Source organism: Peromyscus californicus, unplaced genomic scaffold (assembly GCF_007827085.1).
Source record: "Peromyscus californicus insignis strain IS unplaced genomic scaffold, ASM782708v3 Scaffold_19__1_contigs__length_69161282, whole genome shotgun sequence".
NCBI lineage: Eukaryota > Metazoa > Chordata > Mammalia > Rodentia > Cricetidae > Peromyscus > Peromyscus californicus.
This window is the reverse complement of record NW_026294491.1, coordinates 62,510,481-62,537,814: the sequence shown is the minus strand read 5'-3', so window position 1 is coordinate 62,537,814 and position 27,334 is coordinate 62,510,481. Positions and strand designations below refer to the sequence as shown.

The window sequence follows — 27,334 nt, the reverse complement described above, 5'->3', positions numbered from 1 at the left end:
CGCATGTGTAGGTCTGGTTCACCAAGGAGGCCCTGGGTGCAGTGGGGAAGCAGTGAGTGGGGGGAGGCAGGGTAGGGCCACTTCACCCCTCCTCCAGTACACACAATGGCAGCTGCAGCACCCTTTAACCCTCCTGGGGGAGATAGGCAAAGACTGGCCAAGTGGCATGTATGGGCACCATCAGAGATGTTGGAGCCCCCTACTGGGTCAGTCAATCCTTTGCTGAATTTTTTTTGGGGGGGTGGTCAGGACACGGGCAGAGGTGTGCCTCTAGGCACCAGGGGGGTAAAAACCCATGTGTGTACAGCTGATTTTGTCATTGGTTTTGTATTGTGTGGGGGACAGGAGCAAGGTTCAGCAGTGGCCAGTGCAGTGTTCACGTGGCTGTGCAGAACTCGAACACTGCAAACACTGAGGACGGACAGAGCGGGGCAGAGTGCCGTGCTGCACGTCTTCATTCCCAGAGCCATCCTCCCTGCGAAGACAGGCCCTGTAAGTCTGAAGGTTTTATTGATTGATTCGGTCTGGATCCCTGGGTTTATAAGCCAGCACTGGCCCTAAAACTTTTGTCTACATCTTCATCATAATGGCAAATGTGTTCCGTAACAATAACCTAATACTTATGCAACAGCATGCTATGGGCCAGGCCCTGTTCTGAGGGCTCTATGGGTCTACAGCTTCTTTTTTTTTTTTTTTTTTTTTTTTTGGTTTTTCGAGGCAGGGTTTCTCTGTGTAGCTTTGCGCCTTTCCTGGAACTCACTTGGTAGTCCAGGCTGGCCTCGAACTCACAGAGATCTGCCTGGCTCTGCCTCCTGAGTGCTGGGATTAAAGGCGTGCGCCACCACCGCCCGGCTTCTACAGCTTCTTAATAGCACATGTAATTCTCCTGATGGCTCTGCAACTAAGTACTGTTATAGTCCCATTTTACAGACAAGGGCACTGAGGCACAGGAATGCAGAGGGGTTCAGAATTCACTGTGGGCCAGACATGGTGGTGCATTCCTTTAACGCCAGCTCTCAAGAGGCAGGCAGATCTGTAAAATGAAGGCCAGCCTGGGCTACACAGTGAATTCCAGGAAAAACAAAATTATGGGAGGGGGGCAGGGGAAACAGCTCATTGAGTAAAGTGGGGACCTGAGTTCCAATTCCCAGCACCCAGGTAAAAGAAACCGGGTATGCGCTGGGTGGTGGTGGCACACGCCTTTAGTCCCAGCACTTGGGAGCAAAGGCAGGTGGATCTTTGCGAATTTGAGACCTACCTAGTCTACAAAGCAAGTTCCAGGACAGCCAGGGCTACTGTTACACAGAGAAACCCTGTCTCAAAAAACCAAAAGGAGAAGGAGAAGCAGCAGCAGCAGTAAAGTTGGATGTGGTAGCATCTTTAACCCCAGCACTGGGCAGGAGTAAGTACAGGCAGATGCTAGGGGCTCACTGGCTAGCCAGTTTAGTCAAAATGATGAGCTCCAGGTTCACTGAGAGATCCTGACTCAAAAAAATAAGATGGAGAGTGATAGAAAAAGACACCCAGGGGTTGGGGATTTAGCTCAATGGTAGAGCGCTTGCCTAGCAAGCGCAAGGCCCTAGGTTCGGTCCTCAGCGTCAGAAAAAAAAAAAAAAAAAGAAAAAGAAAAAGACACCCAATGCCACCTCTGGCCTCCGCACATGCACACTCTTGTGCACACACACACACATATACAACACACACAAAGAGAATGCTCTTGGGGACTGGGAAAAAGCGCAATGGCAGAGCATTTGCCTAGGACTCTACCAAGTACGCTGTATCTCCACCCACAAAAAATAGTTTGCAGAAGAAAACAGGACTGGCATAGTAGTGTACACCTTTAATCCCAACACGTGGGAACTATAGGGGCATAGGCACAGGGGTGCAGAGGCAGGGGTATTACTGTGATTGCCAAGCCAGTCTGGTCTACATACCAAGTTCCAGGCCAGTTATGTCTCCACAGTGGAACTGATCATAAAATAAAGAGGAACAAAAAGAAGAAAGGAAGGAAGAAAAAGACAGGAAAGTCAGCAAGAGAATGTCTCGGGGGTCACGGGCTTCGGGAGCCACAGAGGGGAGAGGCTCCTCAGCCTTGGCAGTGGTGCTCAGCTGCAAGAGAGCAGCGCTGAAGTCTGAACAGGAGGCAGGCAGAGCCTGGAGGAGGCCACATCAGGGGGAATAAAGGGAAGGCTGTGGGAGATGGGCCAAGGCACGCAGGCAGACAGGCAGAGGGTCTGGAATGCGCTGAGAGGAAACGGGGAACTGGGGCGTTTTCTGAGGAGGTGAAGTCATGGGGCCTCTCTTCCAGTCAAGCCAAGAGGGGCCCAGGAAGCCGAAGCCGAGGCCCAGAGGCCTCACAGAAGGGTTTCCACAAGAATTTCCACTTCATACTGGAAAATGGGGGTGTAGTTGGTGACCTGGGGTCTCAGGTGATGGGAATGAGGATTCCTACTCAACCCCAAACAAAAAGGGACCGCTAGAGCTGGAGGCCTGAGAGGGGCTGAGGCCCCCAGCCCACGTGAGGTCACCCACCTCAGCCTGAGAAATCAGGTCACATGCCTGGTGTGGGAAGGACGCAAACCCACAACCTCAGTGCCCATTCCAACCAGTACCGCAGCCCACACTGTGCCCCGAGATGGCGTTGGTCCAGTTCCCAGCCGAGGGCCTTCCACAGGCTTTCCTGGCCTCCCTTGGGACGGCCTAGTCTGTCGGCTCAGGGCTAGCAGGGGGGACCAGGAAAAGCTGAGAGATCATAAATTCCGCAAGGTAAGGGACCATGCCTGTCCTTCGCCTTCCCCTTCCTCCACACCCACGGTAGGTATTCAATAAATGAGTGTGTTCCTATGGCCGGTCGCCATCTGGCCACGTAGAGCTTTCCTCTGCAGAGGATTTTCCCTCGTAGGTCTGGCGGTCTGTCCTCCTTGCCTCAGCCCTGCTTTCTTTCTGTCAGGACAGACTTGGAAGTCTCCATCCCTGCCTCTGACCCTTTCGGAGCCTCCATTACCTGATGCCACATGTGATGGCACATCCCCCTCTCGGCAGCCTTACAGAAGTGTGGGGACGTGAATTCCACACAGGAAAGCCATTCTCATTCACCTGCCATGGGCTCCTCTGTTCGGACCCCGTGACAGAGATGGCTAACCCCTTCCCTAAAATCCATTCCCCCAGTTTGTACCTTTTAACTAGAAGCCCCATGCGTATGTCCCCCAAGCTCCTTAGGAGCTACACAAGGCAAATATACTGGTCTACAAGAGTTTAAGGTCCCCAGGTGTGATGGTGCATGCATCACACCTTTAGTCCCAGCACCAGGAAGGCAGAGGTAAGCAGATCTCTGAGTTCGAGGCAAACCTGGTCTACAGAGAGAGTTCCAGAACATTCAGGACTACACAGAAGAAACCCTGTCTCAAAGAAAAAAAAAAAAAAAGAGTTCAAGGTCATCCTCAGACACATATGACTCTTGAGTCTAACCTGGGCTATATGAGACCCTGTTTCCAGGGGGAGGCAATAACATGATCTGGAATTTTTTTTGTTTGTTTTTGCCTTTAATCCCAGCACTCAGGAGGCTGAGGCAGTTGGATCTTTGATTTTGAGCCCAGCCTGGTCTATAGAATGAGTGCCAGTACAGACAGGGCTACACAGAGAAACCCTGCCTCAGGAAAAGAGAGAGAGAGAGAGAGAGAGAGAGAGAGAGAGAGAGAGAGAGAGAGAGAGAAATATAAAAAGACAGAAAGAAAGAAAGAAAGAAAGAAGGAAGGAAGGAAGGAAAGAAAAGAAAGAAAAGAAAGAAAGAAAGAAAGAAAGAAAGAGAAAGAAAGAAAGAAAGAAAGAAAGAAAGAAAGAAAGAAAGAAAGAGCCGGGCGGTGGTGGCGTACACCTTTAATCCCAACACTCAGGAGGCAAAGGCAGGCGGATCTTTGTGAGTTCGAGGCCAGCCTGGTCTACAGAGAAAGATCCAGGAAAGGTGCAAAGCTACACAAAGAAACCCTGTCTCAAAAAACCAAAAAAAAAAAAAAAAAAGAAGAAGAAGAAGAAGAAGAAAAGATTTATGTTTTATTTTAATTATGTATATCTCTGTGTGGGTATGTGCATGCAAGTACTGGTGTCCTCAGAGGCCATAGGAGTCAAAAGAGCTAGAATCATAGGCAGTTGTGAGCAGCTCAACATGGGCGCTGGGAATCAAACCCAGGACCTCTATAGTAGCAGTGTGCGCTCTCTTTGGTCATCTCTCCAGCCTGAATGGGGCCAGGTTTGGGTTGTGTCTTGAAAAAAGGACAGAGATGGAGAGAAGGCTCCGCGTGCTATGTAAGCCTGGTGACCTGGATTAACCAATTCCACAAAGCTTCCTCTGACCTCTGCATGTACTGAAGCATGCATCCCCACACGAAATAAGAATATAGAAATACTTTTCTAAAGAAAGTAAAGTACCTCTTCTCTCTCCTTCCTTTTCTGCTCTCTGCTGCTCCACGGGGCTTCCTGGCAGCCTCAGGAGGGTGCTACCTTCCACATCCCAGAGCATGGAAGAGCATTGGGTTCCCGGGACTGTCAAGGAGTCAGGCCATCTGTTCACCTTACATGGAGGAAATTTCCATTTTGCCAAGTGACTGATCGTGAGGTGTCTGCTGCAGAAGCTCAGCCCCCTAATGCTAGTCCAGCCTATTTATTTATTTAGACAGTCTCACCATGTAGCCTAGCTGGTCTGGAATGTACATAAGGCTGGTCTTGAACTCACAGAGATCTGCTTGCTTCTGTCCACCAAGTACTGGAATTAAAGGTACACACCACCATGCCTGGCCTTTTTATTTATTATTTTTGTCTGAAGATTGAACCCATGACCTCCTACATATTAAGCATCTGCTCTACTACAGAGCCACCCCACCTTGAGGTTCTTATATATAAGTGTGTGAAAGGGGCTTTTCTCTCCATCCGTATTCCCCAGACCTTCATATCATCAAGTCTGTTCTATGAGTGTCAGAGAACAACTTTCCAGGGAGATAAAATACACCACCTCAGCCCCTTGCCCGTTTAGGTCCGACGGAGACTAAGTGTGAATCTTCCCTAATACATAACCTCTTCATGCCTCAAACTGACCACTTCTCAAACTGTTTTTCTTCTGTTTGATAAGAGGCTCTGACATGCTCAGGGAACTGCATGGAACAGGATCCTACCGGAGATGAAATGCTGGGAGACCAGGCGAGCTTCAGATGTGAGCTGAGGACAGCTCACCAGTCAGGCCGAGCCGACGACATCTTAACTTCTCTAAGGCCACTTCCCTCCTTTGTAAAATGGAGCTGGGATTGACTGTTCATGCGTTTACACGGAGATGTAAGAGTACACATCGTTGGCGTGGGCATAGCTCAGCTGACGGAGCGCATGCCCAGCATGCACAGAGCCTTGGGTTCAAGCCCCAGCACCACTAAACCAAGTGTGGTCTGTGAACGCCAATAATCCCAGCACTTGGAAGGTAGAGACAGAAGGGTCAGAAAGAAGTTCAAGGACTTCCTTGGCTACATAGGCTAGGAGACCCTGTCTCAAGGAAAACACAACAGAGTTCATATTGTTAAGTAGTTAGCAACAAAACCCGGCACACAGTAGGTGCTTGTTAGTAATAGATGCTATTACTGCGGAGAGAGGTATGGGAATGTCACAGATACAGCTGGAGAAGACCTAAATGACCTTCCCAGTGGCCAGGAAGAGAGCAGAGGAGACAGCTTCGGAAAGGAAACTGTGGTCCTAAAGAGGAAGAGAGAGGTGACATCAGGAGAGGAAGAGGAGAGCCCCATGATGGCCACACCACACGTGAGGGAGGGTGGGGGAAGCAGCTGAGGTGTCTATCAGCTGCTTGCAGCTCACACAATCCCTGTGCCCATCTTGCACTTGCCCCCACCCTGGAGCCTCTGCCCCGGGTTGGCCACCCCGTGACTGCTGCCACACTGTCAGTTGCCGCTTCTTGCCTGTTTTCTCCTTCCTGCCTGAGAGGGAAGAAGGGAAGCGGCTGCCCTCACAACCCTCTCTCCAGCCTGGAGGCTGCAGCTGCCTGTGGTGATGGGAAAGAGCTGAGGTTCTGGAGACAGGCAGGCTGGGTACTGTCCCCAGTTCGTGCACTGAAGTGCTGTTAAGTGATCTCAGCAAGTCGGGTGACTCATCTAGGCTTCCTTTCCTTGTCTGTTCAGTATGGATAATAGGGCTGTTAAGATGAAGGAAGATCGCCTGTGTCTGGCATATTGCAAGTGTCCAATAAATGTTAGTCACCACCAGGGCTGGCTTCCTGGGCCCGAATATACTGCAGCCTCCTAAGGCTCAGATGGGTTCTACACTGGACTTAATGTTCCATCACTATTACCTTGAGCTTCGTACATCTAAGTGACTGCTCCTAGCCATCCGGGGCATTCATTTATTGAAACCTCTGGCCAGGGGTGCGGGTGGCTTCATAATCGAGGACATGCCTAGCAGCCTGTTGAAGATGTAGGACCTTGGAGGGTCTTGGGTGCTTCAAGGTGTTGGAGTACAGTGGTGTGGGAGCGTGTCATGTGCCATCATTTGAGGAGAGGGAGACTTGCATGTGCTCCCACTGGGCGCTAGAACTGAGGGGGCATGCTTACTTCTTTTGGCCATCTTCCTGGTGTATCAAAGCAAACACCTCCCCTGCTGCCCCCGAGATCTGACCCTTGGACATCCAGGCTAGAAGCCATTTGTCCAGGCTCAGGAACACAGAAGTCATCAGACCTTCCTCAGGACAATGAGGACACTTCCTGGTGACGCCCAGTGCTTCCCTGAAGTCCTGCAGTCTGGAGATTGAGACTGGTTATGGGGGTATCCCAGAAGAAGGGGTGCTAGTTGCTACTTATGGTGGCCCCAGGATCTGGCCTAGCCCTGGGGAAAGAGCAAGCATTAGCTCCTGTAGCTTAGACTTTAACCCTGAGGTTAGCATGTGTTGAAATAAATGGGGGTGTTTGGAGCACTAGCAGCAAGCCTCAGGAGATATGGAGCCTTGCAGATCCCTGGAGCCAGGATACCCTCAGGCACTACACTGAGGAATGAACTCCCATAAGCCAGTTCAGGAGGCCCCTCTTAGGAGCCACTGTCTGTCTCCTTTCTGAACTGAGTTCTGTGTGTTGGGGGGAGAGGGCGGCGGGAGGGGGCAGGGAGCAGATGTCTTCTGCCCAGTAAAAACTCTTCCCTACCCCCCCTAGACCCCAGACCCTGCCTCAGCCTCTCTGGCCGGGCTCTCAGAGCTTAGCCCCCACTCTGTTTCCCAGGCCTTCCTAGATGACCCAGGGGAGAGTCTGAGGGTGGCCCGGCCTGGCAGATGGAGGCTGGCCCTGGAAGAGGCCCCTCTTCTTCCACCTCCGGCCACCTGTCTTGAGTCCTCAGTCCTTCCAGACAGCTGGAGAAAGGCCCCTAGAGCCTCTGCCTAAGGAGGGGGCTGATGTGGGAACACAGCTCTCAGGGAGCCAAGCCAAGGCTGAGGGGAGGCCCCCGGAGCTGACTGGGACGCCGAGTGTGCTTGGATGGGGGTGGGGTGCGCTAGGGAGAAGTAGGGATTGGGGTGGGATCACAGAACGGAATGCAAAGCTTGTTCTCCTCGGGGCACAGCTGTTTATTTTGATCCCTTGTCGGCTGCTGCCTGTTCCTTATCTCAGGGCTCAGCCCAGACTCCACCTCCTCCTCTGTTGCTGAGCTGCGGAGGCAGACTCTGCGGGATGCTGCCCAGCTTCCTGCTCCCACCGCGGCTTCCCCACCCCGCCACCCTTGCGGCTCCAGGCTGCTCAGAAGGACTACAGGAAGCCCGGGCTGGCCTTCTTCAGACCCACTCTGTGCCTCTCTGAGGGTTCTGCTCCCTCATCTGACTCCACCCACCCCAACTGTCCTGATGGCATGAGCTGGTCACCCAAGAAGAGCCAGAGAGACCCCTGTTTAACTGCTGTAACTAGACTTAAAGATCTGGCGATTGGAAGCTGAGGGCAGAGTCCACACCAAGTTCTGGGCTTTCAATGCCAGCTTCACTCTTAGTTCCTATGGCTTCCAATGAGATGCCACAAACTAGTGACACTTTACCCCTAAGCTCATGGGAACATTCCTGGTGTGGTTTCTAGTCTTCCTGTTACTAGAGAACTGATTTTTTTTTTTTCCAGACAGGGTCTCATGTAGCCCAGGCTGCCTTCAAACCTAATCGGTACCTGAGGGGACCTTGAGCCCCTGATCCTCCTGCCTCTACATGTCCTGGGATCATGTGGCACTGGGGGTCAAACCATACACAGCTGCAGCTGGAATGTTTTTTAAAAAGGGAAAAAGTAGCGCCGGTGTGTTGCTGGACGCTTCTAGTCTCAGAATTGTTTTAGGTTAGCCTGGTCTACATAGTGAGTTCCAGGCTGGCCAGGCCTACACAGTGAAAGCCTACCTTAAATATTAAAAAAAAAAAAAAAAAAAAAAAAAAAAAAAGGAGGGGGATAAAAGGGGAAACAAGAGAAAACAATACCCCAAACAACTCTAGTTTCTGTTACTTTCATACCACACACAAAACCAAAAAGACCAAGCAAACAAACCCCACGGTTCACATGTGTAGACTTCAGTTTTTAGTTTTGCTTTTTTAAATATGTGTGTAGTATATCTAAACCGTATGCATAGGAGTCGCTTTGCAGGGATCAACAGCTCACAGCTCAGGCTGCCCTCAGACTGGCTTTGAGCTTCTGACCCTCTTGCCTCCCCTTTCCAAACTCCAGGGTTACTTGGAGTTTATGGACCTGAACACAGGCCTTCCTGCACACTTAGGTAAGCCTTCTACCAACCTAGCTACATACTCCGCCCCCTTCTCCTTTGGCCTAGAACTCACAGAGATTCTCCTGCTTCTGTCTCCTAAGTGCTGGGATTAAGGCCGGTGCCACCACACCTGGCTCCTAACCCTTTCTTTCCCCTTCCTTCCTTATCTGGGGATATGAAGCCACCAAGCTCTGCCCCAGACTTCTTTCTGAAGGGAAGGTTCCCCATGAAAAGACACCAGCAGAGCACAAACCTGGCGGTTTAGACTCAGTGCAGGGCCATCCCGCCGATTTTTTCCCTTTCCGTCTGCTTGTGTCCTGTCACCTTGGTTGTGGAAAAGTCCAGTCCCCATCTAACTGCTTTGCTACCTGCTCCTTATCATAAATCCAGAAGCCAGGCCCCTGACCTGTACCCCAGAAACCTGTCCCCACCAGGCCCAGCCAGCTCCCAGCAGGCCCCTCTTTCTGCCCTCAGGCACCTGTCAGCCCTGTCATTTCCAAGGCTCCTTCTCCACCCTTCCTGAAAGGTCTCGGAGTTCCCAGGTACTCCCTTTGCTTTACTTTGGATAATCTGTTGCTGGGGCTACCAGAACCTTTGACTTATAACTTGATCCCCATCCCCAGCCCAAACTGGGTATCTTTCCAATGACAAGACAGAATGTTTCCCCAGCTTCTCTTGAAGTCATGAAGCTAATTTAAAAATTTATTATCATCATATGTGATTGTATGCCTGTGGATGCATCATGCCGTGGAGTGCTTATGGAGGTCACAGGACAACTTTCAGGAGTGGGTTCTCTCCTTCCCCAGTGGGCTCTGGAGATCAGCTCAGGTAGCCGATTGGACTGTGTTGAGCCTCACAGGCCCTGGAGCTAAGCTTGACCAGCATGTTTTACAAAGGAAACAATACAGTAGATTTTTTTTTTAAAGACATTAAAAGTACATCTGCTGTAGTGAGCATAAGCACATTGCAGCACATCTTGTTTGTTTTTTTATACATATTTGTGTGTTTCTGTACATGTGTGGACAAAATGGTTTAAAATGAAAACATTTCTAGGATTGTCTTATTCTATTTTGGTTTGGTTTTTGGAAACAAGTTCTCAAGTAGCACAGGCTGGCTTTGTGGGCAAGGAGATCTTGATGCCTGATCTTCCTGCCTCCACCTCCCGGAGGCTGGAATTACAGTGCACATCTTACACTATGCCCAGCTTAATAAAAGCTTAAAAAAACATTTCCAGGCCAGGAATGTGGCTCCATTGGTAGAGTGCTTGCCTTATGTCCAGACTGCTCTCAAATTCACTGTGCAGCCAAGGATGACCTCAAACATGTGACCTTCCTGCCTCTATCGCCCAAGTGCTGACCCTGTCTCAAAAAGAAGAAAAAAGGAAAAAAGAAAATTTCCCTAACTGAGTTGAGACTCAGAACAAATTTAAGACCTCTTACAAGGCTTTTATAGTTCTCCCCAAATCTTTAGTACTTAAAAAACAAAATGCTTTCTTAGCTGGGCATGAGGGTACCTGCCTTTAGTTCCAACACTCAGGAAGCAGAGGCAGGTGAATCTCTGAGCTTGAGGTTAGCCTGGTCTACAGAGCTAGTTTCAGGACAGCCAGGGCTACACAGACAGCCTGTCTTGAAAACCACGTATCTATCTATCTCCAAGAGGGTGGTATATTTCAAGATCCACTCTTGATCTCCTCCCTTCCCAGTCTGACAACACGCTGTCCCTCGTTTAATGAGACTTCAGGATATCAGATCCTTTTCTCCTGATTATACTGTCTCCATTAAGGCTGCTAGCATTCTGCCAGGAAACCATGGTGAAATTTGTTTGTTTTGTTTAAACTTATTTTGAGAGGGTTATCATGAAGTTGCCCAGGCTGGCCCTGAACTTTCGGTCCTCCTGTCTCAGCCCTTTGAGTAGCTGGGATTACAGGCCTGCAGCACCAGTTCTGCCTAACTGTCCCTGATTCTGCCGACTCCGGAGCTGGAGCACACGGCCTGGCGGGGCAGAAGGAATGTGAGCAGCGAGTACAACACAGACCACATACTTCATCGCAGAAATATGCAGGGTGCCTCGCAGGGAGAAGTGTGGATGACTCTTTCTAATTCCTACCAGTTCCCCAGTTCTGCTGCTTCCGAAGCCCTTAAAATCCGTTGTCAAACGGGCCCCTCGCCTCCATTTCTGCAGATGCCACCTGATAGGATGGTGGTAGGACTTGACTCTTAATTGACAGGATTTGGAATCACCCAGGAAACACCCCCAGAGACATTTCCAGAGGCTTAACTGAGGAGGGCTGACCCTCCCTGAATGATGGCACCTACTCGTGGAGGGGATGTTCTTGGACTGAAGAAAGATGGAGAAAGGGGGAAGGCAGCTGAGCACCAGCATGCACTTCTCTCTGCTTCCCGGATGCAGAGGCCATGTGACCAGCTGTGCCTTACCCTCAGGTTGCCATCGCTTCCCCACCACGGTAGACTGCAGGCCCCTCAAATAGGAGCCCGGGGACCCCTTCCTTCCTTAAATTGCCCTTGTTGGTATTTTGTCACAGCAGTGAGAAAGGCGACCAACAACCTCATTTCAAGCCTTTCATAACCTTATGGAGACCGCCCTGTGCTGTTCCACTCCAGCCTCGGGAACTGTCTGGAAACCACTCCGATCACGTGACTTCCTTACACACAAGCCTCAGTGGCTCCCTGTGTACAAACTCCCCATCTCAGCCTCTTTCTGCTGTCTCAAACATTCTTTGCACCTTGGTAACCTGCTAGGACCACTGTCCTCCGGCCCAGGCCACAGGTTCCCCCCTTTCTGATGACATATCTGTTCACCCAAGCTACCCACAGCAACAGACTGAAGCAGAAGCCTCCATGATAATCTGGCTGTCTTCGATTAAATTAGGCATTTAATGAGAGCTACACAAATGTTAACTAGGGCCATGCTTCTCATTAATTTCTCTCGTTTGGGGAAGTAGGATTATCATCGTATTTAAAGATAAGATTATATTAACATGCAACGAGTTAGTGTTGTTTCTAAGGAATTAATAATGAACATTTAAAATTTTTCTCATATCCTGCTGGGTGTAGCAGCACACACCTATAATCCCAGCACTGGGGTGGCCGAGGAAAAAGGATTCGAATTCCAGACCAGTTAGGGCTATACAATGAGATGCTCTCTCAAAAACACCAGGGGGCCAGGCAGTGGTGGTGGTGCACGCCTTTAATCCCAGCACTCGGGAGGCAGAAGCAGGTAGATCTCTGTGAGTTCGAGGCCAGCCTGATCTCCAAAGCGAGTTCCAGGAAAGGTGCAAAGCTACACAGAGAAACCCTGTCTCGAAAAACAAAAAAAAACCCAAAACAAACAAACAAAAAAAAACACCAGGGGCTAGCTGTGATTAATGTCACACCACTGTGATCTCAGCACTCAGAAGACAGGAGGAGTTACTTCAAGACCAGCCTTTAAATCTCTCTCTCTCTCTCTCTCTCTCTCTCTCACACACACACACACACACACACACACACACACACACACCAACCACAGCCCATCTCAAAACAAAGCAAAAAAAAAATCAAAACAAGGCAGGAGATGCCTGTCTACGGTGGAATGAACATCGGGCTACGTGCTGAGCCAACCCCCAGCACCCAAGTGGGGGGAATGATTGTTATCATAGAACTAATGATGATTCTAAAACTAGCAACTACTTTTTAAGGAGATAATCAGTAATATCCCACAAAGAGAAGAAGTGAGCCCAATAACTGCCACTGAAATCAGAGAGAGGGGATTATTCTACACTGTGGCTTTCAGTAAAAACAGACAGACAAACAGAAACACGCACAGCCAGACGGAAAACTGCTCTTACCGGTTTACTTATTTATTTGCTTATTTATTTATTTTGGTTTTTCGAGACAGGGTTTCTCTGTGTAGCTTTGTGCCTTTCCTGGATCTCGCTCTGTAGACCAGGCTGGCCTCGAACTCACAAAGATCCGCCTGCCTCTGCCTCCCGAGTGCTGGGATTAAAAGCGTGCACCACCACCACCACCACCATCACCACCACCACCACCACCACTGCCCGGCTAATTTATTTATTTTTGAGATAGGGTCTCACTATGTAGCTCTGGCTGGCCTGGAACTCACAGAGATCTGCCTGCCCCTGCCTTCTGAGTTCTGGGATTAAAGGTGTACGTCATCCCTCCCAACTAGAAAACTGATTTTAATTTGTATCTTTTTACTTTTGTTGCTTTGTGAGACAGAACCTTGCTCTGCAACCCAGCTGCATTTCTTGGGGTCTTTTGAGATAAGGTGTTAGGTAGCTGAGGCTGGCCTTGAACTCCTGATTCTCCAGCTTCCAGCCCTTGACAGCTGAGTTTACCGGGTTTACAGGAATGCCACACAACACCCAGCTTTCTTTTTACTCTCATCTGCCTTATAAAAAATGCTCTTTGACAACCTCAGACTTGGTGGTACACACCTTCAATCCCAGCATGAGGAGCCATGTCTGAGACAAGCCCTGGGCTACAGAGTGTGTTAAACGCTAGTCTGGGCTGCAAACAGACCCTCTGTCTTAGAAAACAAAAACTGAAAACTGCTTTTGAATGAGTTCACCAAAACGTCTTCTGGTCTGGGGGTTAGGGCTCAGGGGTAGAGTACTTGTCTAGCATGAGTTAGACACTGGGTTGGATTCCCTAGCCTGGGAGCAGGGGACATACCAGCACAAAATCCAGAACCAAAACCTCTTTTCTTTGATTTCCTCACATAACACTTTTGAGCAAGAGGAAATTCCTGGTTAACCTGCCTAATAGTGAACAAAAGTCACCAATCCTTCCTCCCAGTCCCCACAAGACTGACACACAAACCCTTCTTGTGGCCCTGCTAACCCACAAGAGCATGCATAGTGAATTCCTAAATATGAACACTAACCAGTGACTAATGCAGTTGGAGGAGACAGCTGATCAACGAAGCTATGCATTGTTGGTACACTATGGTTCCGGTTCCCAAGTTCAGCACAAGATGAAGACTCAGCCTGCTATCCCAGAGAAAACCAGCCATGCTACATATTCCTAGACGCAAACTGGGTTCTCTGAGAGACAAAGGTCATTCTAACAATGGTATTTGGAGGGGGCTGTTTTCTATATGTAGGGTCTCAAGTGTCCTGGGCTGGTTTCCAACTCACTATATAGCCAAGGATGACCTTGAACTTATGATCCCTCTGCCACAACCTCCCAAGTACTAGGTTTACAAGAGTAGACCGTCACGTCTAGCTCTAATAGTGGAGTGTGGTTTTTTTTTTTTTTTTTTTTTGAGGTTCAGGGGAGACGGGGGATTAAGATTTGTCACTTAATATGTGTGTGTGTGTGTGTGTGTGTGTGTGTGTGTGTGTGTGTATACACTTGTGAGTACAGTGCCCAGGAAGGCCCGAAGAGGGCCTCAGATCCCTGGGGGCTGACAGGCTACTGTGAGCCACCTGACTTGGGTACTGGGAACTGTCCTATGGAAGAGCGGCAAGTGTTAGTGCTCTTAATCACAGAGTCCTCTCTGCAGTCCCACAACAGTGGCTTTGCTGTTTGTCTTTTCCCTGACTTTGAACCCAATCCTGAACACATCATAACACTACTGTACATGAAGAACAGACAGATGAAGAATGCTTTCAAAGCCTCCGTGTATTTTAGATGTCGCTGGGTGACTGTATCAGGTGGCTGCGCCCTACACCTCTGCAGTCCTCTGGACGGGGCATGTGTCCTCCACTCCAGGCAGGCCTGCTGCTCATCTCTAGGAGAACTATGGGAGACCTCAAGCCTTCCTCAAGGGCCAAGTCATCGGTTCAGCCCCAGGACCCAGCTTAACCATGAGCTTGAGTTATGCCCTCAGCTACGGCCCTGGTGCCACACCCCAATAAAGCTGTGATGGGAAAGACCAAGGGAAAAGAAACGAACGTTGGAGGGGGAGTCGGAAGAAAATGTTTGTACCTTCATTTCAGTTGGGTGGCTGTGGTCAGGCTGATTCATCCAGGGCTCCACAGATAGGTCAGAGTCCCAGCCCCACCTAGCAAAGCTCACATCCACCACCACCCCTCAGCTCCTGCTTCCTGGGTCCTCTGTGACACCTAAGCTGCCTGTCGGGGCAAGGGTCTGTGTCGAGGAGGCCTAAGGGATCCAGGATGCCCTGGCATGCTGGAGTGGGGGTTGGGGACAACACACTTGCTACACCACCTACTTCCAGGACACATGTGCATGTCACTCACAACCAGTTCAGGAGCCCCAATCCTCTGCTTTACTAGTCCTGAGACTAGGCCTAAGGCACCGTCATATGGGGAACTTGGTGTCATCTTACACTCTCCTGATGGGTGGTGACACACACATGCCAACCAAGCTGGCCTTGAACTCACAGAGAACCGCCTGGCTCTGCCTCCTCAGTGTTGAGATAAAAGTTGTGTGCCGCTAAGGTCCCTGCCATCAGGCTCTCAGTACTGACCTTGGGCTAAGTCTCATTTGGGCCCTACACTTCCATTTCTTCATATGTGAAATAAGAAAGTCTCACAGCACTCACTTGTGACGGGTACATGTACGTGTACACCTGTGGAGGCCACAGGAGAACCTGGGGGTCAGCCTCCGGAACGCCATCACCTCCTTTGAGGCAGGGTCTCTCAATGGCCTGGAGATCAGCTGGGCTAGCCTGGCTGGCCAGGGAGCCCAGGATTTTTTCTCACAGCAGTTGATGCCATGTAAGAAGGCATTTTGACATGTGTTGTGAGGATCCGATTCGAGAGCCAACCACTTTACTGACTGAGCTTTCCTCCAACCTTTTGTTTGGTTTTTCTTTTTTAAGACGGCAGGCATATGTATCCCAGGCTGGCCACAGGTCATCTCATCCTCGGGCCTCTGTTTCCAAAGTGCTGGGGTCACAGCCATGTGCCCACACCCAGTTTTGTGTGGTACTGGAGACTGAGCCCAGGGATACCTGATGCCAGGTCTCTACCAACTGAGCTACACCCCCCAGCTCTGCAAAGCATTAGGGTGAAGAATAAGTAAGAACTGAGTTAATAAACATAATCTTTATTATAAATTTATTTACTAACAAGCCTAGTCCAATCCCTTGAACCCACACGACAGGAAACCACCTTGGACAAGTTGTCCTCTGACCTCTAAGCACATGCCCCCACACACACCTCACCAACACACAAAATATGTTTTGTTTTAGAAAAGAAAGAAGATCCACACAGTGTATGCTCATGAGGAACACCCAAAACGACTCTCAGCAGCTGTGTCTGAGGAAACTTTCTGAGGACTGTCCAGAGGCACCAAGGTCAAGTTTAGTGGTTATATCAAGTCTGGGCCTACCCCCAAAGAGACTCTCTCTTTAGAGATGAAGAAATCTGAGAAGAAAATTCAGCGGGGGCTTATGGGCAGAAGCTAAGTCAATCAAAGAAAAGATGGATGCTGCTCTTAGGAGCAGCAGGTGCCAGCTGACTGGAGAAACTGAGGCTTAGAGAATGTTCTACACCTCCGCTCTTGCTCCGCCCCCTAGTATATCTGAGGGCCTGGACCCCAACGTTCTTTCCATTGTGGTTCTGGGTCTGTAGGGGGCGTGTCTTAGGAAGAGGGGTAGAGCTGAGTGGAAAGGGTGGCCTTGAACTTCTGGGCCAGCTCCTGGGAGGAAACAGCTCCCTCCCCAACACCCCCAAGCCAACTCAGTACTGTTCACTTGCTGGAGATCCAACCCTCCGAGGGTCTTATTCAAAGAGGACCCCAAGCTCCTAGCCTAGCAAGCTCCAGGAACTAGAGCTCAGGAAAGATTCTGTGACAGCAGACAGAAACCTTCAGGGGACAGGCGGATGGGACCCACAGGTGCCCTCTCCTTCCCCAGCAGGGCCCCCCTCCTCCAGCTGGAGCTTAAGTGGATGCTCAAGGCCTGCATCTGTCTGAGGCCCCAGCCCTGACTTCCTTTCCCAGAACTCCCGGAGCCCAGGGGAGGGGCAGGGAGGAGCAGCCTGGAGAGAGGAGAGCAGAGAACCAGAGGGAGGGTGAGTTGGAGCAGAAAACACTGGGGCCAGAATTGGGAGTTTCTGGGATTGCCCCAACTTCAAGGACTCTGTCCAACCTTCTTCCCACAGGCCAGAACTCGCAGGTCTATTTTTATTCTAGAAGAAATAGGGCTGTGGGGCTGAGGCCCTGGCTGGGTGGTAGAGCTCTCGCTCAGCAGACACACCAAGCCTGGGATGGAGCCGCAGCACCACATAAACCAGGTGGGGTGGTGCCTGCCGGAATCTCAGCGGATCGGGAACTCAAGGCCATCCTTGGCTACAGAGCAAGCCTGAGGCTAGCTTGGGCTACGTGAAACCATGTCTCAAAACACAAACAACATGCTAGAGCATAGTAGCACACACTCCTGATCCCAGCACCAGGGAGTCGGGGGCAGGCTCTCTGTGAGTTCAAGACCACCCTAGACCTCAAAGTGAGTTTCAGGTCAGCCAGAACTACCTAGTAAGGCCTTGTCTCAAAGAGAGAGAGAGAGAGAGAGAGAGAGAGAGAGAGAGAGAGAGAGAGAGAGAGAGAGAGAGAGATGAATGTGTGTGTGTGTGTGTGTGTGTGTGTGTGTGTGAGAGAGAGAGAGAGAGAGAGAGAGAGAGAGAGAGAGAGACGAGAGACGAGAGACGGAGAGGGAAAGGGAGGGAGAGAGAGAGAAAGGAAAGAGGGAGGGGGAGCCATAGGCAGAATGATGAGTAAAGAAACCAAGACTGGTTCGGATAACCCCATGCCCACCCCTAGGAGAATAGGCTGGAAAATGATGCTAACATTATGGAGACAGGAACTCTCACTCACAAGGATCTGTGGCCTGCCCTTAAATCCAACGCAGGCTAGGCTGTGCCTCCATTCCTCGTCAGTAAAGGCATAATAAACGCTTGTCTTGCTGGGGCTGGGGCTCAGTGACAGAGTACTTGCCTAGCCTGGGCAAAGGTCTGGGTTTGAGCCTCGGCATGCCTCACTCTCTGCCTGGACTGTGAGGACACAGAGATGCTGTCTATTTAGCGCACAGTAAGCATTTAGCTAGTATTAGCTACCGTGAGGGGGGACAGCAGACAAAGAAATACCAGCCAGGAAGAGCCCAGCAAAGACGAGGCTGGGCAGCGTGTCCATGCGGGACTGCTCGATGGCCACTCCACTGGGTAGTGACAACAAATGGTGAATGGCCTTTCCAGCCAAAGGGCCCAGTTAGCCTGCCTGCCAGCTGAGCTGTGCGAACGGAAGCTGACGCCTCTGCGCAGCGGCTTCTTTGCCTGTAAGATGGGTTTCCTGTTCCCTTTGTCTCTTGAGGGATGGGCTTAGGAAGGAATGGATTACTAAGTGCTTGGAAATACTAGCTAGACACTGCTCCGGGTCAGTCCTCGGGTGCCTGTGGCCATCTTGCTCCTCCTGGGCTCTGTGGGCTATGTCCCTATAGCCCATCGCTGTACTGCTTAGTTCTCTGTCTCCTTCTGAAACAAGCTGTGGACCAGGCTGGCCTCGAACTCACAGAGATCCACCTGCCTCTGCCTCCCCAGTGCGGGGATTAAAGGCCTGTGCCGCCACATCTGGCCCTTTATGGCTTTCTTAAGGCCCCGACTGGCAGCAAGCAGATCTGGCCCAGTACTGGAGGAACCAGCATCTTCCTTCTGACCCACCTCCCGAGAGCCATGGCCCGGCCTCTGCTCTCTAATCTCAGGAGAGACCGCTGGAGAATTTTACCCAGCGTGGGAGCTGGTCAGCCTGCAGAGGGCTAAGAGTTTCAGAGAGGTGTGGCTTCCCAGGTCCCTTATAGGCAACAGTGTAAGTGTCACACCCTTTGGAGGGTAGCTTCCCTGACACGCTGGCGCTGGCAGCTTGGGTCCCTCTGTGCAAGGACTTAGGAAGGTCAGGAGAGGGAAGAAGTGTGGAGAGGCCTCTGCCTGGGGAAGGAGCACATTGTCCCAGGCTTGCACACTTGGGCCAGAGCCGTTGAGAGCACATTTTATGGAGATTCTGCCGGGTCCGGCCAGAACAGCTCTCAGGGTAAACAGCTGGGAAGGGGGGTGCGGGGGGGACCAGAGGTCCCAGGAAACCAGCTGGCGCCTGAAGGCCCAGGTGGGGTTCTTCACCCAATAGGGGCCCCTGAAGCGACACTGTGGCCAACAGCTCCCTCTGGTGGATGGAGTGTGAAAACCATGGGCCCGGGCCGGCGGCGGCGGGCCGAGCGATGACGCAAGGGGGCCTCGGTGAGCAACCCAGTTTCCAGGCGGAAAGGGGTGGAGTCTGCGCGTTGACACTCTGGCAGAGGCTCCTAGTGCATGCGCTCTAGACTCCTGCGGCTGGGACTCACGTCATAGGGCCAGTTATTTGTTAGAAAGCTCTTCCATTTTTGCCAAGTGGGCGTGGTGCTTTCCACGCCTGTAATCCCAGCTCTCGGAAAGTAAAGACGGGGATTGCTACAAGTTCGAGGACAGCCAGGTCTACTTAAGATAGTACCAGGTCTATATGGTGAGAATCAAGCAATAACAATAATTAATAAGAATAATAAGAAGTCAAAACGGTTAAAAAGCAGAAAACAAAAAATCCAACCACTCAAGGATAAAAATTATGGGGCTGGAGAGATAGCAAAGCGGTTAAAAGTCTGTACTGCTCTTGCAGAAGATCCAAGTTCAGGTACCAGCACCCACATGTAGCTTCACAACCTGCAGGCACCTGCATTTATGTGCACAGGTACACACACTTACACGTAATTAAAAATAAAATAAACATTTTTGGGGTTTTTTTGAGACAGGGTTTCTCTGTGCAGTCCTGGCTGGCCTGGAACTCACAGAGATCTGCCTTCCTCTGCCTCCCAAGTGCTGAGATTAAAAGTGTGTGCCACTACCATCTGGCAAAATAAACATTTTTTAAAGCTCTAATGCTTCCCAGAACTACCTCAAACATTTAAACATTTCACATTTTTTTGTTTCCAGTCAGTTTTCTGGAATTTAACCTCACTTTTTCACACTGCCTTGATTGATTGATTGATTGATTGATTGATTGGAGACAAGGTCTTAATCCATAGCCTAGGCCCCCTCCAACTTCCAATGATCCTCCTGCTTCAGTTTCCTGGGTGTTGGGACTACAGGCATTCACCACCACACCAAATACCATTGTATTTTATCTTTTTTTCCCACTTGACTTTTTTTTAAATGTATAGTGTTCTGCCTGCATGTATGTCTGCACACCAGAAGAGGGCACCGGATTTCATTACAGATGGTTGTGAGCCACCATGTGGTTGCTGGGAATTGAACTCGGGACCTCTGGAAGAGCTGCCAGTGCTCTTAACCTCTGAGCCATCTCTCCAGCCCCTGTCCTTTATTTTTTAATTAGAAAATTATTTATGTGTTTGTCAGGTGTATGTAGGTGCCCATAGAGGTCCAGAGAGGGTATCAAACCCCTGAAGGTGCAGTCACAGGCAGCTGTGAGGTGCCCAAAGAGGATGCTGCAACCCAGACCTGTGTCCTCTGGAAGAACAGCCAATGAGCCATAACTCAACCACTGAGCCAACTCTCCAGCTCCACTGACCTTTTTCAAAAAATTTACCTGCAAAGAATCCATTCCTTTTCTACCCCAAGCCCTTCCCTCTCCACACTACTGTGTTGCATCATTTTATGTGTGTGTGTGTGTGTGTGTGTGTGTGTGTGTGTGTGTGTAGGTATATATATGTATATGTATGTATACTAAATTTTATGTGTATGGGTATTTTGTCTATATCTTTGTCTGTGCACCACGTGTGTGTCTGGTGCACATGGAGGTCAGAATGAGAAGTGACTTCCTCCTGGTAGGCAGACAGATAGGAATAGGGGCCGTGGCTAGGTAATGCTGGTGGTGAATTCCCCAAATGGACAGCGTTTTCCTCATCCTCCCAATTTGAGACAAAAGCCCGGCAGCTTAAAAGCAAGGCTTCATCCTTGGTGTTTGTCTCCTACCAGCAGACCCCCTGCCGATGGACTGGCTCAACAGTTTTTGTTTGTTTGGTTTTTTTTTTTTTTTTTTTTTGGTTTTTTCGAGACAGGGTTTCTCTGTGTAGCTTTGCGCCTTTCCTGGATCTCGCGCTGTAGACCAGGCTGGCCTCGAACTCACAGAGATCCGCCTGCCTCTGCCTCCCGAGTGCTGGGATTAAAGGCGTGCGCCACCACCGCCCGGCTTTGTTTGGTTTTTTTTTTTTTGTTTTGGTTTTGTTTTTGCTTTTTGAGACAGGGTTTCTCTGTGTAGCTTTGTGCCTTTCCTAGATCTCTCTCTGTAGACCAGGCTGGCCTCAAACTCACAGAGATCCGCCTGCCTCTACCTCCTGAGTGCTGGGATTAGAGGCGTACGCCACCACCGCCCGGCGGCTCAACAGTTTTTAAGGCCTGGGTGTGCTACACAACAGTCGTGGGTCAATCAACCATCCTGTCTTTCTTCAAACTGACCAACCTACATTAGGGGAGAAAAACTCTGCAGAGACTGAAAACGCCTCCAGCCCCCGAGAAGAACCTGGTCTCCAGTGTGCTGGTCCCCTTCCGCTATGCAGAGGAGCCTGGTTTCCGGTGTCCGAGGTCCCCTTCCGCTATGCAGAGGGTCTTTTTCTCTGTGTGTCTCCTCATTTCCAAGAAATGTCCTTATTCAATTGTTGACTCTGTGGGCTGCTGACTGCTCATAGTGTTGCAGATTTCTCTGATGCTGCCCGTGGTACTCAAGGTGTTTCCTGCTGTTTAATTCTTTAATTGGCAGAGAAAATTAACTGAGGACTTGTAGACCTCAAGGAAAGGGCCATCATCAGATCCCCTGGAACTGCAGTTACAGATGTATGGTTATGAGTTGCCATGTGAGTGCTGAGAATCAAACCTGGGTCTTCTGGAAGAACAGCCTGTGCATTTCTGTTGTTGTTTCTAAGATGGGGTCTCTATATGGCCCTGGAACTACACAGACTCCTAGAGATCACCTCTTCTGCTGGGATTAAAGGCAGGCACCACCACACTCTTCTACAGGTGCAACACTTTATAATATATTTAATATATTTATTTTACATATATGGGTGTTTTGCCTGGATGTCTTGCAGCATGTGCAGATGCCCTGTGGGTACTGGCAATTGAACCCTGGTCCTCTGGGAAAAATTTTTTTTCAAGATAGAGTTTCTCTGTATAACAGCTTTGGCTGTTCTGAAACTGGCTTTGTAGACCCAACTACGTTGGCCTCCAACTCACAAAGATCCACCAAACTCTGCCTCCCAAGCCATCATAATCATCAAGCCATCTCTTAGTCCCAGCAGCATTATTTAAAAACAAAAAGAAAGGCTGGGCGGTGGTGGCGCACACCTTTAACCCCAGCCCTCGGGAGGCAGAGGCAGGCAAATCTCTGCGAGTTCGGAGTCCAGCCTGGTCTACAGAGGGAGCTCCAGGATAGTCATGGCTTGCTACACAGAGAAACCCTAACTTGAAAAACAAAAAACCAAAACAACAACAAAAACTTTAGATTGCAACTTCTATTACTGAAAGTAAGAAGCAGGCACTCTGACTTGAGACAGATCCACCTTCTGCCACTCACTAGCTATGTGACTTTGTCACGTTCCTAAGCCTTTCTGAACTCTGTTTTCCTCAGTGATAACCTGGACACAGAGGTATGCACTACTGGAATTACAGTGAGTATCAAATAAGAGAAACACTTAGGAACCCCTGGGAACACTCCGAACCCCCTAAGTGGCTGTTGGAGCCACGTTCTCCAGAGTTGGAAGGTTCTGTGGGTACTCTGGGGAAGAGGCGATAGGCTGAGACCAGACACTACGGAATGGAAACACAGACTTCAGTCTCCCTGCAGAAAGGTGCCCTGGGCCAGCAGCAGGACCAGGACAGGAATTGACAGCTTTTTGAAACTCAGAGGATTTAAAATTTAAAAGTCTTTGTGGGCAAGATAAACACACCTTCTGCTCAGCAGGGAAAGGGAAACTTGGCCGAGGTCCCAGAACTTTCCCCACCCACAAGCCGCCCTAAACTTCCTCTGTGGTTTCTCAAGGGTACAGCCTGTTCTTCGCAGACAAGTGAGGGCAGAGGACAGGGGGCGTGCCCAGGGTTCCACTGCACCCCACACTAGGAGCAGAGAGGAAGGCGGGGCGGTGGCGGCGGCGGGGGGTGGGGGGGGAGAGGCTCAGAACAGCCTCTGTTCGCATTATTCATAACTTTCACACCCTCCCTCCACCTCAATCCCCAGCATCAACACCCATCTCAAGAGACAGCTCTTCTTGGGATCAGTGCTGAGCTGTTTATTTGAACAACTGTATTTAGTTTATGTGTTAGTGTTTAGTTTATTGTATTAGTTTATGGATCTTTTGCCTGCATCCATGTCTGTACAACATGTACACGTACAGTGGGAACCAGAGGACGGCCTCAGATACCCTGGAACTGGAGTTATAGCCACATGCGTATTGGGAACTGAACCTTTGTCCTCTAGAAGAGCAGCCAGTGCTCTTAACCTCTGAGCCATCTCTTCAGCCCATAGTTGGTCTTTTTAAAGACAGGGTCTCACTATGTAGACCAGGCCAGCCTCAAACTCACAGACACTGGTCTGTCTCTTACCTCCCAAGTGCTGGGATTATTAATTTTTGACTGCAGTAGGCACAGGGACCTACCTTGGGCATTCCCAAGTCTGTGCAGAGGGTTCCTTAGAGAAACCGGGAGTTTCAGAGAGGAGGCAGAGAAAATATCGAGAATTCAGGGAGGCTTCCCTGTAGAGGGGCTCATGGCACAAGCATTGTTCCAACCAGTGGGAAGCGGGCAGACACTAGGGTGCTCTTTTCATGAAGCTACACAGGGATTCAAGGGGACACTACCTTAAGCTTCTCCCACTTCTGTACCATCCTCTTAAACAGATCCCAAGCTTGAATGCTCTTCCTGGGATCTAGAATGTGGGGGTCTAAGCTCGAATATGCACAGGACAAAGCAGGTGTGGTAGTACATGTCTGTAATGCTGGCACTCTTCATAGGTCAGAAGTTCAAGGGCATATTCCTCTACATACGTGTTTCAGGCCAATTGGGGTTAGGAGACCTGTCTCAAAAGACAAATGGGACTGAGGAGATGGCCCCTGGGAAAGCAGTTGCTGCACATGCATGAGGCCTGAGTTCAGCTCCCAAGCAGTCACACAAAAGCCGCAAACATCTGTAATCCAAGCGCAGCAAGGTGGGACAGGGAGGGAGACAGGCGGATCCCAGGGGCTGGCACAGAAGTCAACTCCAGTTCTAGGGGACCCAGCACCCTCTTCTGGCTTCGGTGGGCACCGGGCACACATGTGGTACACAGACATGAACGCAGACATACATATCAAATACATACATTTTGGGTGTCTTTTTGAGACAGGCTCTCTCTATGTAGCACTGGCTGGCTTAGAATTTGCTATGTGGACCTGGCAGGCATCCAACTCCTAGAGATCTGCCTGCGCTTCCCTCGCAAATGCTGGGACTAAAGGTATGTGATGTCACACCCATGCGCACACCCACATCCACACAAGAACGATACTGTCTCTGTGCTGTACTGTCCCCAGAATCCTGAGCAGGCATTTAGGGGACTCTGTGTGAACAGTACCAGTGTCCAAGTTCTTCTACAAAAGACACTGTGTAAGCCCACAGACTCACCTCAGCTAGCACCTGCTCAGCTGCACGTTCTACATGGCTAGGTGAAGAGGCACCTGACCTGGTAGCCAGGTGCAGGGACTCTGAGCTGGTTGTGATGATGGGTACCTCTCATCCTAGCGCTTGGGAGATTGAGTCAAGATTGGGAGTTGGAGGCCAGCCTGGGCTAACAGCAAGACCCTGTCTCAAAGGAAAAAAGCACAGGATCTCCCAAGTCAAGTGAGTTGGATTTAAAGTCCATTTCTGACATCTCCTCCCCCATCTCTCCTGTCTTTATTGTTGTTTTTCCAGACAGGGTTTCTCTGTGTAGCCCTGGCTGCTCTGGAACTCACTCTGTAGACCGGGCTGGTCTCAAACTCACAAAGATCTGCCTGCCTCAGCTTCTGAAGTGCTGGAATTAAAGGTGTGCACCACCACCGCCACCACCGCCACCACCGCCCGGCCGACATCCATTTCTTTACTTGTATTTATTTTGTTTATGTGTATGAGCATTTGCCTGCATGTATGTTTATGTACCACGCTCAGGCCTGGTGCCTGCAGAGACCAGGAGAGGGCATCAGAACTCCTGGAAACAGGTAGCTGTGAGAGAGTGCGGTTAACTATTGAGCGGTTTCTCCAGCTCTCCCTGACATTCATTTCTTGTTCCCTCTTTATCTCCCGTGTTCAAGTTTCCGAGTCTATAAGATGGAGCTAATACTAGTTGATGATTTAACACAGCTATTAGAGGCATTAAATGAGATGCTACATCTAAACCACTTACTTATATAAACACTTGAAGATGCTATGTAACTGTCTGCCAGCATCCCAAGTCCTTGACGAAGAGAAACGGACAAAAAAAAAAAAAAAAAAAGGTTGGAACCATGCGGGCCATGAGCATGGGTTCAAGGGTTGAGCACAGACTGGTGGGCTGATGGAATGATCCTGTCTCTGTGACCACAAGCGCTCACTTTACTCCACGATGTCCCCCACATCGGCAGAGTGTGGCGGGGAAGCGGCGGAAGAGCCCCTTCTCCACCCAGGACTAGTCCCAGAGGACGCTGTGGTGATGGGCAGAGGGCAGGCTTGTTGGAGAAAACAGTCCCAGGGTCCAGGATGGGGAGTCGGTGTCCAGTGTGGTGTGGCCTGTCCTATCATCCCCAGGGGACCCTCCAGCTGCATACAGTTTTAGTTCACGGCTCCAGCTCCACAGCTTGTCTTTCCCAGAACTGCTCCTGCTTATTCCCACTTCCTTATGCCTGGAAGTGAGTGAGAACAGGTAGGAGCTGTTCCCAGTTACTAGTATATTCCAGTACCCAATAACACCATTTTGATTCAGTCTAGCTCTGGGGAGTAAGTACCTCAAAGACTTCCCACCTAATTCTCTCAGAGGTCAACAACCATCCTCCAGAACCCAACCCAAATGACCCCTTCCCAGCCTCCCCAGCCGGAGCCCTGACCAACACCAGCAGTGGCTGAGTAAGTCAGCAGCATACACAAACAGTATCGAGCACACAGTAGGTGCTCAGTCAGTGCAAATGAATACTGCTTCCCGGCAACAGCAGCCCACCCACTTCTTCAGTTACTCTCTGGTCTACTCTTAGAAGATGCAGAAGGCTGAGACCTGTACACTTCAGGACCCTTGGTAAAGTTCTCTTTTTGGCCCCCTTCCTTGGCTCTGGCGGGCTCAAACACCACTGCCCCTCTAGCCATGCTGGTCAGCGGTCCAAACTCTAAGGCTGATGTATGCTGCTAAATCCCTGGGCTTGCCCATTAGCCTGGAGGGGAGGCTGCGAGAACGTGCACGCGTTTAAGGAGGCTCAAGGACCTTTGGGGGCGTCTCTGGCCCTCAGCTCTGGTAAAAACATCATTCTCAAAGGGAAAGTGAAGTAAGGTTTTGGGGCCAAAACCGAGGGGAGAGTGGCACGAACCCACCCACCTGCTATCTCCACCTCGTGGTCTCCAATCTGGACTCTAAGTAACATCCCAGGCAAAACAGGAGATGCCGAGGTCACATTTGTTCTGGCTTCTCCAGCCCTCAAGCCTACCTCTTGGCAGATGAGTCCCCCGGAGCTCGGATGGTGGCTTCCCGTTCTCTCCCGCTGCTGGACATCTGTTTTTGGACAGTAGGAGTGATCACAGCCGCCAGTCACGGGCAGGACAGGGGCGTGTACTCCGCTTCCGCGGCACCCAAACAGAGAGTGTCCAGAGTGTTTACAAAGTCCTCGCCACAACGCAGATCTCTAGCTAGAAGCTGGGCAGGAAGTGGGGACGAGGGGGCGGGCGAGACAAAGGAGCTGGGTGCTGCGCTCTGCTAGGGTCTGGCCCCGGACACCCCTAGAGCGGCTAGGAGGAGGCCCATCCAGCTCTGACCCCTAGTCCTCCGAGGGTCTAACAGACCTGATCCTTAGTCCCAGGTAGTGGGGGTGGGGGTGCGGCTTCGCCAGGCTCAGGTGTACACACCCCAGAGAATGTCTTCTGGGCGTCTGCAATTCGTGGTGCATGTTGCTCAGGAAGTAAACAGCAGGTCTGAGTTCTTAACTTACCACACAGCCAGGCACTGAGACACTTGTTATCTCAACCTGTTCCCAGTTAATCACACCGGGAAACTGGGAAATTGTGAGGTTAGGTAACATGGCCAGAGTCAGAGGGCTAGTAAGTGTTAGGACTCAAGCTTAGTGATTTCATCTGGCTAGGCATCCACCCCGGGCCAGAATGGATAAGAAAGGGCAAGGTCTCTCCAGAGAGGCTGATGGGTAACATGGACTCAACATACTGGGAGTGAGGGGACAAGGGACAAGCTTCCTCGCTCACTTAGCAGTCCCTTGCAAGCCGGGGCTAGAGGCAGCAGTGCAGGGGAATCACAGAAGGAGCTTGGTAACAGAACTAAAGCCTGGGCCCAGGTATAAGGCAGCAGGCAGAGTAGTTGCCTAGCATGCAAGAAAACCCCAGGTCCCCCCAGCACTACTTAAATGGAGTGGTGAACTGCAG

The 27,334-nt window shown here is 50.4% G+C and overlaps 1 protein-coding gene across 1 annotated transcript in view; it reads right to left on the bottom strand.

The window, feature by feature from the left end:
- Ccnd3 (cyclin D3) overlaps positions 1-26,542 on the bottom strand; it is an 88,427-nt gene extending 61,885 nt beyond the window's left edge. Inside the window, exon 1 of the mRNA XM_052745554.1 lies at positions 26,392-26,542. The gene's annotated coding sequence lies outside the window, so the exon portion shown is untranslated. The remainder of the gene's footprint in view (positions 1-26,391) is intronic.
- Positions 26,543-27,334: the final 792 nt, after the last annotated feature.